Raw genomic sequence first — 14,073 nt, 5'->3', positions numbered from 1 at the left:
TGTATCTAGTGGATGCATAACGCAACCCCAGTCAAAGCTGTGCTAAAGGGAATGTCAACAAAACAGTCAGATAAAGTCAAACTTTATTAAGCGTTCTGACAACTCCGTTCACTCCCATGGTAACGATGTTCAAATGATGTTTAAAAGGCTTCGAGCAGCAGCGCGTGAGACTGGTGTTGTGCGCAGACAAATGTTGATCGCAAAGCTGAGAAGTTGAGCGCGTGTATGACAGCTAGAGCGCACGTCTATGACATGTTGAACGCACGTGTATGACTGGTTGAGCGTGCAGCAGAGGGATTGCGTGAGTGTACAACAACCAAGAACCACTCGCTCAAACGGGTGGCAGTAATCTCACTCCACAGCCGTCCGCCATGATGTGATGTGCGTCGTAATTCCTCCCATGGTGTGTCGGCTCAGAGTTATGAAAGTGTTTGTAAAGAAGTCACCCACTAGGTAATGGTCATATATAAGGCGCTCCTGATTATAAGGTCGTTTTTTGAGAAAATTAAAGGCTTTTATGTGCGCCTTATAGTGCGGAAAATACGGTACTATATTTTCTCTCGAAAAATCTGAAAGTTTTACAATCATTTTGGAAAATTAAAAAAAAGGTTTTCTCCATCTTTTTACTAGTGATGGTCTGATGAAGCTTCATGAAACAGTGTAATTATTTTCAGAGTCCACTAGATGGTGGTCTCAGCACTATTTTCCTTTGTGATGAACAACTGTTCCAATGAATCATTTTCAAACTGATGGCGCCACCTACTGACCTCTAAACCACATGACACTGTTTCATGAAGCTTCAGCAGCCCATCACTACTCCTTAGGGCTAAACCAAAGATTGCGGGTATTTCACTAAGACCCAAGAAATTCAAACAAGAATTTATATGATGCATGAAAACTTAAAACTGCTTTCATTTAAATAGTTAAAAAATTATTTCCAAATGGAACTATCAGGAGAGACTTTTTTCAAGTTGAAGAAAAAGGTTTTTTTTCCAGGGGCCTCATGTACAAAGTAGATGACTAGTAGACTAATGAAACATCATTTTTAAACTGATGGCGCCACCTACTGACCTCTAAACAACATGACACTGTTTCATGAAGCTTCATCATCACTACTTTATACCCCTTTCGTTAATATTAATGTGAAAAACAGGTTTGTGTTTTAACCTGGGTCAGTAGTTGTGTTGCACGTTCCTCAGTTAAAACAAAAGTCTAACAAAAGTCATCAATAACGACATCCTGAATAACAAAATCAGTTTCTTTAGCTTGCATTAATTATCAGACATTGTTATGATGAGCAGTTGTTCATTCATTTTTCCTAACATCTCTAATATCACAATAATTCTAAAACTCTGAAACACCACATACTGTAAGCATCTGTTGGCCCTGATGTGTGTGAGAGTAGCTATGCTGCTTTAATTTAACTTGTTTCTGTTTTGTGAATTTACAACGGCATGGAAAGTAAAACAAATTGAGATGATGTTCTTTTTCCAATTTCATTGTTCCATCTGACAGCCCAGCTGTTCAGTCTCATGGATCATTGGTCCGTGAGTCATTTTTAACCTGGCAGCACAGAAATAAGTGTTATCTTCTATTGGTTATTAGCACTTGTTATTGTCAAGTTTAATCAAAAATAAAGCTTTAAACAAATTAAACTAAGAACACAAACTCTATATGAGACCATCTCGTTAGTCTAAAAATAAAACATTCCAGGTATTCAACAAACCGTTTTTGGGGGTTCATTACATTTTATTTTCACTGTCATAATGACGTTCATTTCCTTCCTCACCTCGGTATATGTGATTATTGACGATTGATCCCAAATACTGTTTACACACAGTAATGCAATTAGTAATGATTTTCTACTCACCCTCATGTCAACTAGGGGTTGGGATTATTTTCAGAATAATCTGTTCCTTTTTAGAGTTATAGACAAAAATGTGTGTTCATTTTAATGTAGCGACTGTAGCTCAGTTGTCAAGTTCTTCATCTTCGTCCAAAAAGACACTTAAAAACATCCAAATACCTCCATACTACTCATGTGGTTTTTTTTATATTGAAGCCTCGACTAAACAAATTGTTCCTGAAAAAATTGAACAAGGCTATATTTTAAGCTTGTTTTTAGCGGACACTGCTAGGCTAGCATCCTAAATCTTGTACACTGACACTTGCAATGAGTTTGAATGAGAAAGACTCCAGGCAGGAACTGAGAGACTGATAACCTCCGCTACAATCAAAATTAAATTTATATACTTTAGTTTGTCCAGAACAATTCTTCATGTCGAGGCTTCAATACAAGAGGGATGTTACAGACGAGCAGTATGGAGGTATTTAGATGTTTTTAAGCGTCTTTTTGGACGAAGATAAACCTGAGCTCCAGTTGCTACATTAAAATGAACAAACATTTTTGCCTATAACTCTAAAAAAGGAACCGATTGCTCTGAAAATAACTCTTAGTCGACATGAGGGCGAGTAGAAAATGAGTGAGGTTGGAATTTCAGGTGATCTTTAAGTTTTATCTCCTCCATAGAATGTTGGAAAATACAGACAACCCTTGATTTTTCTTCGAGACTATGCCTGTCAAAATGTACTTTATGAAAAAGCCTGTTTGCTAAAATTGGTGGGTCAGTAAAAGGAAGCGGACTAACGTGAAGAATACTCTGGAATCAATTTTCCTTTCCCCCCGACTTCCGTTTTTTTTTTTTATCAGCTCCTCTATTATTTTCATTCTCCACGCTGCCAGAGAAGTTCCTTTCATCTGCAAGTGAGAAGCAATGTGAGACGGAGAGATTGTAAGCGGAAAAGAAAGCAGATGGAGAGATGGGGACGATTATATACGAGTCGGTCCTAACGACTCAGTCCGACTCCTCTGTGCTTATCGTACCCCTCAAACTACGCCATCCTGAACTGCAAACAAAGAAAAATCATTTTCGTATAAGGAAAATATTTCTTATGAAGTTGAGCTCGGATGTTGGCGGTTAAGACCTCGTCCAGTAGAAGTCTGTGTTTATATATAGTTCGACAAAATGTGCTGACAATGTTCCTCCCGATAAATCATTAATCTGTTCTCTATTCCTTCCTGGATCTTATAGCAACGACCGTAGCTAACGATTAGCTTCGAGAGTTGCTGGATATTTTCTTTTTTTTCATTTCGCCAAAGTGAAGTGGCTATTTTTTGTTGCCTTCTTTATCGTGGAATTATGGCGCTTTCCGTGAGGTCACCGTGCAGCCGTATGAATAATATATTTTAATTGATTTAACCTGGTCCTGAAGTGGACTAAAACACCAGCCCTGTCACTTTCCGAGGGCAGAGCAAGGTAAGCATGGTCCAGCACACATCTTTAAAAGCCTCTGACGTGAGTCCCGGATGAAATATTTAGACCGCAGTGTGGACTGACCTCCAGCAGCAAACCCTCGGATTTTGATTTTCTATTGATTTCATGCGAAGGAACTGGGGCAAGACAAAATGGATGCGACAATGTCCAGTCCGACGTCTAATCCTGAAGCGCGATGAGCGCCAGCAACACGACCGTGACCTCATGGTGAGCTCTGTGCTAGCGCTGCCTCAACATCGTCACTCGGAAAGCGTCATTCATCTTTCCAAACCTTTATTCTAGAATGACTTCAGTGACACACCTTCAGTCTTCTCCAGTCATCATGAGCCCTCATCACCATACGATTCGCTTCAGCTCAAAATAGTACCTCTCGGAAATTGCTTTATTAAAGTGTGATTTTTGTATAGGTACCGTTAGAAAAACTAGATTAGTGTTTGAGGCGATATCTTTAGCGTTAACACCAATCACTTTTTATATTTCCAGGTGAGCCCATTTTCTTGGCATTCAGAAAAGTAGATTGATCTATAGGATCTAAAAATGGTGAAAAGACAAAATGGCAGATCAGAGAAGAAGAGTTTGAGCCTTTTTAAACTGATGGCGCCACCTACTGACCTCTAAACAACACGACACTGTCTCATGAAGCTTCACAAGCACATCACTCCCATAACTCCAAGACACACTTGAAAGAACTTAATATATATTATTATGGGCGATAAATGATATTCCTCTAATACACACATGATTGCTCCTCCAATGAGGCAAAGAAAGTAAACACAAAATCAAACAAGATGTATGAAAAATATATTTTGAACAGGCTCAAGGGTTCCTTCTTTGGCGTCTGTGGGCGACCACGTTGGTGACCCCTCGTCTAGATGTAGAAGATTCTTCTTTAAAGGGCAACCCATTTAAAAACTTCAACTCTACTGACTCACTCACGTGTTTCAAATGTTGAAGACTTCAAGATGCACCAAGTCCCTCATCATGACCATGATTTGAACACATTACTTTGTTTATACAACGTTCTTTGGAAGTGGAGACTTCCTGGATTCATGACGTGCAGTGACAAAACTCGATGTTTGACCAATCGCAACAGAGTGGGCGTGGTTATGATAAATACGTTTTAATCTCCAGAAAAACAGAGTTTTCAGTGGGCAGGGCTTCAGTTCCTTTTCTAATGTAAAATATTTCAATGAAAAGAGTTTTGTTCAAAGAGTTAATACTGATAAATACAATAAATTCCAACATCTATTCAAGACACTTAAATCAACACATTAGTTGATCATTAAGCAGCAGGAATGTAATGAATGAATTTATTATAGTTTAATAGCTTAATGTAAGACATTGACATTTTTTATCCAAATGATAAGTAGTGATCATAAGGGACCACAAGGTGCAGATGGTGAACTGGTCCATTGCCAAACAAAAAAAAAAATCGGTTCCCTGTATTATTATCCACGTTTCCTTCAATAATGGAAATTTGTTTACCCAATAGTTCCAGGTGATCGTTTTCACTTTTAGGATCATCTTCTAAGATAGAGTTTTTCTGTTAATAAAAATGCTACAGACATTTGTCCGCAGTTAATCTGGTTGTAGTTACAATACGTTCTGTGTACGTACAATATGTCGAACGCTCCGTGTTTAACGGACCTGCCATCCCCTTTAATTAGGAAATATTGGATGGATGATGCAAATGAAACGTGTGCTACACATTAATTTCTCTTTACTTAAACCATCGAGCCCTGATAAAAATGTAAACACGGAGGTCAAAGGGCTAATTATTTATATCTGCATGTCTGCAGACCGATGAAAACAAAGTACCTGGTTGTTAGATTGTTTGAACTTTGGCTGCGTTTGGCCGGTGGTGGACGACCCGCATCAGCATGCATTAATTCAACCCTCTCGCTTCATTAAAGGTAGAACCATCAGACAGTGTTAACAATATGCAGATTTATTCACAACATTAGCATGATAAATTGGAAACAAAATGAAGCCGCTATACTTGAATTATTAAGATTATGAAAAATTATAATGAATGCTTTGCTCTTGATGTGACTTGTTTTCCTGATAAACAAATGCCAGTAATTACCACGGAAACATCTGGGGACTTTGGTAACCCTCATTAATCTATCCCAGTACAACCATTCATCTCCCTGCAGAGCCTCACATTAGACGGGTAAGAACACCAGTGACACCGCATATAAATGTTTACTGGCGATCAGACACGTTCTCCGTCTCTCTCTGGCGTCGTTCCCGACTCGGAGGATGGTGCCCGGTGGAAACATACTGCTGGTGCCAATGCTTTGGTGCTCATTTATTGAGAGCGGATTGGCCCGAGAGAAACCGTTGATACCCCTGAAGTACAATGCACAAATATCTAAACACACGTTAAAGAGAAAGTATATGAACACGTTAATCACGAAAAAAGTTACAGAACAAATTGTTATGATGCCATTTTTGGTACGTTTTGTGTGTCCCGGGTATTCTTGTAATACAGTTTGATATTTCCTATATATACACACCGTTCCCCTTAGTAAGTAAGTAATTTTTATTAATATAGCGCTTTTCCAGACCAGGGTCACAAAGCACTTAAACAATCAAAACAATACTCAATAAAATATATATTTTAAAGATCAACATAAAACTGATAACACAACAGGAGTTCCAGAAAATCAAGGAAAAGCCTGAACAAATAAAAAGGTCTTAAGATGTTTCTTGAAAGAGTCAGTAGATCCATCAAGCACAAAGAGAGAGGAAGATCGTTCCAAAGCTTAGGAGCAACAGCCTGAAAAGATTTCTCTCCTCTGGTCCTGAACCGTGTGCGAGGAACCATAAGTAGATTCTGATCCACAGACCTCAGAGCCCGAGCTGGGGTGTAAGGCTGGATCAGATCAGTGATGTAAGGAGAAGCCTGACCATGAATAGATCTGAAAGTAAGAACCAGAATTTTAAAGTTGATCCTGAAAGAAACTGGAAGCCAGTGAAGAGTTTTAAGGATCGTAGAAATCTTAGTCCTTCTTGTTGTCTCTGGTGATGGTCTGATGAAGCAGTGTCAATATTTTCAGAGTCCACTAGATGGCGGTCTCAAACGTAACGAAGAATAAAAATACACATAGTTTTAAATGTTAAAACTTGTTAAGTTTAAACATTTTCAAATATTCTTCTCATTATATTGTTTTTCCTTCAAGTATTATACATGTGACAAGGAAATGAGAACGTATTATAATGCCTTCGTATGTATGGGGTTGGAGGTCGGCCTCAAAGGTTTTTGAGACTTAAAAGTGGGCCCTGAGTTGGAAAAGGTTGGGGACCACTGCTGTAATCATTCGTTAACCCTTTATATTAGGGTCAAGGTGACCCAAAGGCCCGAAAACAAATGTGCTTGTAGTAACCCTTGTGTTGCCTCCATGAGATAAAAAAAAAGGGTTAAGCAAACGTAAGAAGACACAAATTATAAGATTCTGGCAATTATTTTCTTTCGTTTTTAGCACATTTAAAAACAAAATACATTCATATGGATTTACATTTTTGTTGATTTATATGTGAACATGGGATGTATATATAAATAAAGATACACACACATGTTCCTGTGTGATATATTAAGCCAATTAAGTTTATTAAAGTTAAGGTATGTTAAGTATAACTTCTAAAATTGTCTTTCTTTATATAGGTTTATTAGTAGTTTCTCCCAGAGGATTTTTAAAGTAAAAAGAATGAATTATAAATATTAATTAAGAAATGTACAGCCACTCAAAAACGGAATGACGTTACCTTTTGTTATTCTTTGACTCCATTTCATTGCAAATATCTGAATGCATTTGTTTCAAGAGCTCCCTCAGCAAAAATAAGTAAACTTGACATTCAATTTATCATTTAATAAGGTATATTAACTTGGAGAGTAATTAAACATATTAATGTGATATAAAGTTCACAGAAGTATATACGATACTACCTATTAAGGCATAGACTCTTTTTTTAGTTACCAAAAGTATACCCAAAGTACACTATAACATATAATATCAATGTACTTGTTATATACGTGAAGTATTTTTTGGACTACTATGGTTAACCAAATGTAAATTAGTAGTGAGGTTTGAAGGACTAAGTGGCCAATACGTGAAAAATAAATGAGATCAAATCCGGTTGCGTTATGAAACCGTGTTTGTTGTGTGGGAAATATAGTTCGACCATAATAATCATAGGACTCATGCCAAGTCCAGTGCGGTGTCTCAAATCGCATACTAGCGTACTAGAAGTTAGTATTTTTAGTGTTATTCTTAGTATGCGAAATTTAGTGCGCCATGCACACTAAATTGGCGTACTAAAACACCCACAAAACTGAGTATGGTTTGATGGACACTTACCACCCTAAACAGCCGCCATCTTAAAGAAGTTTTAAACGGAAGTTACGTCATTATATATATATATATATATATATATATATATATAAACACACACACACACACACACATATACTTACAGGTGCATTTTCAGCAGCAGAAAGATGACACGTCTTGGGTGCTGATACCAGCTTAAACATCTCCCGAATATTTAGATTCTCATATTTTTTCTTTATTTCTTTTTCCAAACTTGCAAAACGTGCTGCCAGCAGGTGGCGATAGCGTTCCAACAGCTGGTTGCAACCATCGTTAAATAGAAGTAGAAGAAGAAGCTTTCGAGTCATTTCCGGTTAGTGTGTAGCAGCAGTGTTTGATTTGAGACGCACCATCTGTTGATAATCTGCGTACTAGTTAGTACATACACTATCCTGATGCATACTAACTTCTAGTATACTAAGAGAAGTAAGCGATTTGAGACACAGCACAGGTCTTCAGATTCACGGAACCTCCCTGCAAGGTCGCATCACTAAAATAGAGTTGAGTTGTCATTTTTTCCAGTATCTTTTCAATCCTATAAAGTTGGATCATTCATAAAATCTGTCTCTAAAAGTACAATTTACGAAATAAAACATGCAAAGTAACGCTTTGAACTTATACATCCAGATTGGTTATCGGGAAATACGTTTAAAATCCGCAGCCGGATTTGATGCGATTTAAATAGAAACTAAGTTTATGACCAATGACTTGAATCAAACAGCATCAACCTTAAGGTGTCTGATTTAAAACTTCATTTGTATTCACTCTAGAATACTACATTTTTTCATATTCAAGTTTAGTAGTTTGAAAGAAAACCCTAAGATTTTGTGTTTTTGCACGGCGTCCACGAACACGTGTGTGTGCACTTGCGAGGCTCATGTGTTCTGCTCCCTCGCTGACCCGCAGGATGAGCAGGGGGGAGACTCCTGCTGATTAATGGGTCTGTCGACTCTCCCGTAGTGGCGTGGATCCAAACTAAATTTGGCCACGACAGGATAGTGGGGTCAGGTGCAGGCAATAGAGACATTAAGGAAGGTCTGCTTCACAGCAGCATCTCCCCAAGACCACCGACCTCCAGCGCCGGAGATTACCTGAGCACGTTGCCTTTGCCAAATTGATGAGGCTAGAACAACAAGATAACCCGTGACTTACTTTCATGCCACCTTTGAAGCTTCTTCATAACTCGGAGAAGCCATTATAAGTCAAGTGATTTCTGACGTGGAAGGTTTTTGTTTAAAAAAGAACATTTTAGAATAATAAAGTAAAAGAGGACTCAGCTTGGAGATTCATAGTTCATGGCGTCCCTACTGTCTTCCTGAAGAAAATCTGCAGTTTTGGAATACAGTTTCAGAATCAGAATAACCTTTATACACAATGTTGTAAACACAACTCAGGATTTGATTGTGGTGACAGTATAGAATAATAAAAAAAAAGAAATATAAACAAAATAGAAAGAATTTTCTAATTGAAAAATTAAAAAAAACATTTGTCCTCCCATCGTTTGCACTTTTATTTTAATTAATCTAAAATACACACAATAAAGTTTTACCTTACCTTAAATACTAGAAATACTCAGAGATCACTAAAATGATTTTAACTTAATTTTGTTGTACCCTCATTTTTCTTTATGTTTACTTACGGTTTGAGATGGCAGTTGCTTTCATTTCCATCAACTACAGTGACTTGACCTCTAAGTTTCCTGGGGAGACAAAACCGGAAAGTTTTGAAAACCCTTGAGTTATCTCAAAATTAAGTTATTTTCCTTATTCGACATCTAAAGGACACGAGGAAAACTCAAATCTCTGACTCAAGCACATTATTACTTTCTTGTATGTTGGTTGGTCCATCAGTAAATTAGGTTGATAACCTTTAAAAGATAGAAACAAAGGTTACCAATTCTAATTTAAACACTTGCATTTGTCCAATTCATTTAAGACATTCAACTAATATTTAACTCTAAATTTCACAAACTCAAATATTAACACTGTTTGAGCAGAAACCCATTCAAACCCAAATCAAGTTAATGCTGCAATTTGTTCACAAATCCAACCTATAAATAAATCAACTACGACTTTAACCAAATCAAAGCTAAGAATGAACAAAATACTTTACCAACCATTGGCGTCTTTGGAGTGAATCTGAGTGAACTTGGTCTCATCTCTGAAGATTTTCTTTACTGAATGGCTGGATCTCAGCCTTCACAGGTGCTCCCAATCAGTGACACCGCCATTTTGCTTTTGCTATTGAATTCTGGGAATTGTAGTCTGAGACCACCTCAACTTTACAGTCCAGGTGACCCACAAATGCAGCGCTGGAGGCCATTCCCCTCGAAGTTTCTCTGGTCCTGAACCGTGTGCGTGGAACCATCAGTAGATTCTGATCCACAGACCTCAGAGCCCGAGCTGGGGTATAAGTCTGGATCAGATCACTGATGTAAGGAGGAGTCTGACCATGAATAGATCTGAAAGTAAGAACCAGGATTTTAAAATTTATCCTGACAGCCAATGCAGAGTTTTAAGGTTTGGAGAAATGTGAGTTCTTCTACTAGAGTGGGTCAGAATTCTTACAGCAGAGTTTCGTATTAACTGCAGGCGAGACAGCTTCTTCTTGTTTAGACACAAAAATAAACTGTTACATTAGTCTAACCGAGAAGATACAAAACCATGGTTTATAAACTCGAGATCGTGTCGTGACATAATTTTCCTAAGTTTAGAGGTTTTTCTCAGTTGAAGGAAACAGTTTCTGGTCAGTTTTTTTTACAGTGTTCAACTAGAGACATGTCTTTGTCAAATACAACACCCAGGTTTCTCAGGCTCAGACAGACTGACCTAAGTCACCCAAGTACTGACTCAACCCTGGAACCTTATCGTCAGGCGCAATTACCAGAGTTTCAGTTTTGTCCACATTTAGCTTAAAAGTGTTTTCACGCAGCCATTGTTTGATTTCTAGCAAACAATTAACTAAGCTGTTCAGCCTCTGGGGCTCAGTTGGATCAAAAGAGCAGTAGAGCTGGATGTCATCAGCAAAAATGTGGTAAGAAACATCAGGAAATCTCTGATGATTTTACCCAAGTACAGCAAAAATAATAAAGGACACAAAACAGAACCTTGAGGGACTCCTCACAACAGATCCGCTAATTCAGACCTTATTTGATGGAAACTTCTCATGGAATGCTGCTCTGATCCAGGAACAATGTTAGTAACAGTAAAGTTGGTAATACATTTATCTCAGGTGTTGAATTCTGTGCACAATGGAAGATTTTCGTTCAAGACCGTCTCGACATATACGCTGAACTTAATCTCCAAACTTTAGCTGCCCCTCATTCTTCTGAAAAAGTGTTGAAGATAAAGTATATAATTCTGTTATTAGAAACTGCCTCTACAGGTTGGACAAGTCTCTCTAGACACACATGTAACCATGAAAAGTTGTGTGTAATATTGAGCTAAATCTGCTGAAACCCCACAGGTGACGGTTAAATGCATAAAGGGATGTTTTTGAAACAGACCTTTTGGTCATTATCTGGCAAGAACCATAAAGATGAGGCGACATTAACAGCTCCCTCTCGACAATGTTAATCCGGTAATGTGTAAGGACATAAAAACTTGTTGTTTGTTGTCTGTGAAGCGGCAAAGAAGCAGCTTTTAATTAAGCCCAGAATCTTAAATACCATGTGAACATTATCTTTTCACTGACCAATTAGAGGCGCGACGATCGTAGCCTGAGATAATCCTTAGTATTAACAAGTGCCGTCAAGGTGACCTCGGTTTCAAATGGACCTCAAAAGTGGTCGCCAGGTCATCTCCGGTGTGTGACGGGGGGGTCGTATTTCAAGCCTGACTCGACCTTTGTTAAGTTTCATGAAAAGTGTCGTGGCTAATTGGGCGACTTTGGCATTTGCGGAGATCATCTGGTGTTCTTCTACACAAAACCGCCGCCACCACGAGTGCAAGGCCGACACTGTTCCCCCGGCGTTCAAAAAAGGGAAGCTAGGTAAAAGATGCTAATGGTTAAAAGATTGTTTTAAAACGCCACTTGATCCTGCAACATCTTCTTCAGAGACTTGCAATGTCAAACTGGTTTTGGAAGGCGCTTTGTTTTTTTTTTCAGCTAGTTTAGCATGCGCCAAGTGCCCTGGAATTTGCATCCATAGTTCATTGACTTTCAACATCCAATAATTCAAGTGTCACTAAGTGAAATGAAGAAAAGGAGCGGTGATAGATCGGGCTAATGTTGATGGTTGGAGCGGAGCTGTGAGGCGATGAATCAATTCTGATGCAGTTTTGGTGAGGACTACTTTTTGCAAGCGGAAAAGACTTGACTTCGATCTGCGAGAGAATCCAGGTGGTAGGATTGTAAGTAAGTAAGTAAGTAATTGTTATTTGTACAGGGCTTTTCCAGTGATCACTTCTGCTCTATAGCTCAGTATTTTCTAGAGGTTTTGCCACAAGCTATTGTTCCATTAGACAATATGTGTTATATTTATCATCTGAATGAAAATAACGATGACATTTCCTTTTTTTCTCTTTTTGTGAGCTGTTTAAAATGTAAAACACATTAAGTTGCTTGTTGTGACTGATCTTTCTATTTTCCGGAATGCCTGAGAATTCCTTCGTAGAATTAGTACCGGATATATTCAGTAAAACTCAAATATTTTAAACAAAATGTCACCTAATATTTACAAAAAAACAATAATAATTTATAAAAATAACGATTCCTGTCCCACAGTTTTACAAGCAACCAGTAACATCTCTTTGCTAAGCAAGTTATTGCATAATATTGTCTGATTTATTTATTTATTTTTGTTATGTTAGGTTTATTAAACCTTGCTAAAGCATTGCACAAAAAAAGAGATGTTTTTTGTTTTGTTTTTCTCCATGTCAAGTACATGTGTGTCTTCTGAAGATTTTTTAATTCCAACAGCACCATTGTTTATTTATAGGAAATACAAGAAGGAGCTTTAATTGTCATGTAGTTAAATCGTAATTTAATCTTTCTAAGATTGCAAGCTTAGCAAATAACTAATTTAATAATTCTGAAGAATATAAATTCATAAAATCCAATATATGAGGTGAAATTAATCAATATAAAATGTCTTAAATGTATATGTTACGGGGTGATGAAGGTGCTCCACGAACAGTCAAAAGAATGAAATATTAACAGGGTGATTTGAAAAAATGGGTTTAAATACGTTTCCTTCTTAAACACTGGATCTCACCCAAATGAGTCATGGCCCCGAAGCGCCTTAAAAACACAATAACAAATGATAATTTCTGATTTTCGGGGCGACGCTTCCCGGGTCACCCTGAGTCAGGACGGCTCTAAATCCTCCTTCAGGTGGAGGAGCCGGCCCACCAACCGTCGCCGCCGCCTGATGAATCCCTTCTCCTGCCTCCACTCCCCTACATTAAGCATAGGTAGCTCCATCTGCTCCCTATTAATTCGCCAGCAGGCGACTTATCACCTCAACCCCGTGACCCCGCTCGCCTCCAACATCCTCTCCGTCTCTCCCCTCTTCACTTCTCTCCTTCACTCCCTCATTCCAGGAGTCCATTCATCTCGGCCTCTTCATGTTTTATACACTGCAGTTGAAGAGGTTTGTTGACATTTCATTTTACTGTGCCTTGGAATATGGATTAACACACACACACACACACACACACACACACACACACACATGGACATATATGGAAGAACACTCTGTAACCTTTCCTTAACAGCTATAGAGCTTGGAAAACTCTCTCCCCACCCCCCCGACTGTGTCCCTGTGGCGAGGTCCAGTGGACAAGTCTGGTCCGCCGGGTCAGCAGCAAATGAGAAGCAGAGCTGCAGGATTAGGGAGGAGATAGTTGCGGGTTCAGGAGCCGTCCTCTGGCTTTGATTAGCTCCCTTACTTGATTAAATGCCCATCGTCTTGGAAAAAAAAAAAAGAAAGATGAAAATTGGAAGAGCGGAGTCAAGGCCATTTGTTTTCTCAGCTGCGTCTGGTTCCAGTGGTCCACGCTAAGAACCGTCCTGACGAGGACAGGAGAAAAAAGTCAGTTTGGCTCCGGATCGACTGTCTTTTTTCCAAACCTCATCCCTCACTCGCTTGTTTACCGCTCATATCTTCCTATCCGACCCCGAAACCTTTTTCCTCTCCTTCTGTCGGGTCTGTCGGAGTAACCTGACTCTGGCGGCTTCTGACACGATCCAGACCGCTCGTAGCCCGGGCCCAACACTTTCACCAGCAGAGCCAGACAGTAAAACAACCAGATTACTTCCACATGTTCCTTTCTTTTCAAACACAACTTGGTTTTTTGTTTTTTTTTTGGGGAGGGGGGGTGTTTTTTGGTGTTGGCACCAAACCGCCCCCTTTACCCCAGTAT

General features: G+C 38.7%; 1 protein-coding gene across 1 annotated transcript in view; it reads left to right on the top strand.

Annotated features, from left to right (window-relative positions):
* LOC148089241 (BCL11 transcription factor A-like) overlaps positions 1–12,579 on the top strand; it is a 150,510-nt gene extending 137,931 nt beyond the window's left edge. The window contains exon 4 of the transcript XR_015713199.1: positions 12,559–12,579. The gene's annotated coding sequence lies outside the window, so the exon portion shown is untranslated. The remainder of the gene's footprint in view (positions 1–12,558) is intronic.
* The last annotated feature ends 1,494 nt before the right edge of the window (positions 12,580–14,073 follow it).

This window comes from Callionymus lyra, chromosome 1 (genome assembly GCF_982586985.1).
Source record: "Callionymus lyra chromosome 1, fCalLyr1.hap1.1, whole genome shotgun sequence".
Classification (NCBI taxonomy): Eukaryota; Metazoa; Chordata; class Actinopteri; order Syngnathiformes; family Callionymidae; genus Callionymus; species Callionymus lyra.
Note: the sequence above shows the minus strand (reverse complement) of the source record. Positions and strands in the feature narration are given on the sequence as shown.